Below are 946 nucleotides of genomic sequence, written 5' to 3'. Positions count from 1 at the left end.
CCTCCTACTGTTTCCCTGGGTCCTTGAGTGTGTAGGGTTGGTTCCTGAATGGTTTCAGGAGTGCTATGCCTTGCTCATGCACTACTGAATTGGGCAGGAGTCATCCTGGTGACGGTCTGCCCTTCAGGCCTGTAGGATGCAGGACTGGTGGTCATCTCAGGTTAACTCCTGTCCCAGCCTTATGGTACTAGTCTGGTGGTCATCTTGGGCTTGCTCCTCACACATGCAAGGGTTTCCTGTCTCAGCCTCACACCTGCCCAGGGCCCGTGGTGCCAGGTATGGTCCCCAGCTAGGGGGCTCTAATAGTCTTGGGCTTACTCACCACCCTGGGAGCCCATCCATGCCTGTGTGGTATGAGACTAGTGGTCATCTCAGGTCCGCTTTGGTCAGGGAGTGTTAAACTACTGATCATTCAGATGTTCACAGTGCAGAACACTGAGGTGAGACAACACCTCCTTCCTCTCTGCCACATACTCCTATGCATGTGACACAGCAGTGACACCTGCAACACCTCTAGGGGCAGCTCCTTTCTGAGTCTTAAGAAGCCTCCCTTCATGATGAAAGCATTTCTATTTAGAGACTACTGCCTCACAGCACTATAGATAGTCAATTCTTTTTTCCTGACACGCAGTACGACTTTCTTTATAACTCCTGTCCTCTGTGAGATAAACTGTCAAGAAAGCCTTCAGCAGTGCCCTTGTCTTCTGACATAGTGGAACAACATGGGCAGCAGTCAGGGAGTCAGGAAATGTATTTTCTTAACTACGTGTCCTCCTGCCAGAAGGACACATGTCTGGGCCCTGATTGTCACCCTCACACTTGTCCAAGTTGTCAACATTTCTACCACAAGCAAGGAGGAGGCTCCTGGCCTGTTTTGTAAATCCCCGAGATATGAACAGATCGTGGTGAGCACATCTGCAACTTAACAAACTGAGGTTGCCTTATC

General features: G+C 50.2%; 1 non-coding gene across 1 annotated transcript; it reads right to left on the bottom strand.

Annotated features, from left to right (window-relative positions):
* Nucleotides 1–392: 392 nt before the first annotated feature.
* Nucleotides 393–524, bottom strand: LOC127196056 (small nucleolar RNA SNORA17). Its single transcript, XR_007831452.1, has one exon. It is a non-coding gene; the product is annotated as a small nucleolar RNA SNORA17 (small nucleolar RNA).
* Between the last annotated feature and the right edge of the window lie 422 nt (nucleotides 525–946).

This window comes from Acomys russatus, chromosome 11, assembly GCF_903995435.1.
Source record: "Acomys russatus chromosome 11, mAcoRus1.1, whole genome shotgun sequence".
NCBI lineage: Eukaryota > Metazoa > Chordata > Mammalia > Rodentia > Muridae > Acomys > Acomys russatus.
This window is presented reverse-complemented; position numbering and strand designations above follow the sequence as displayed.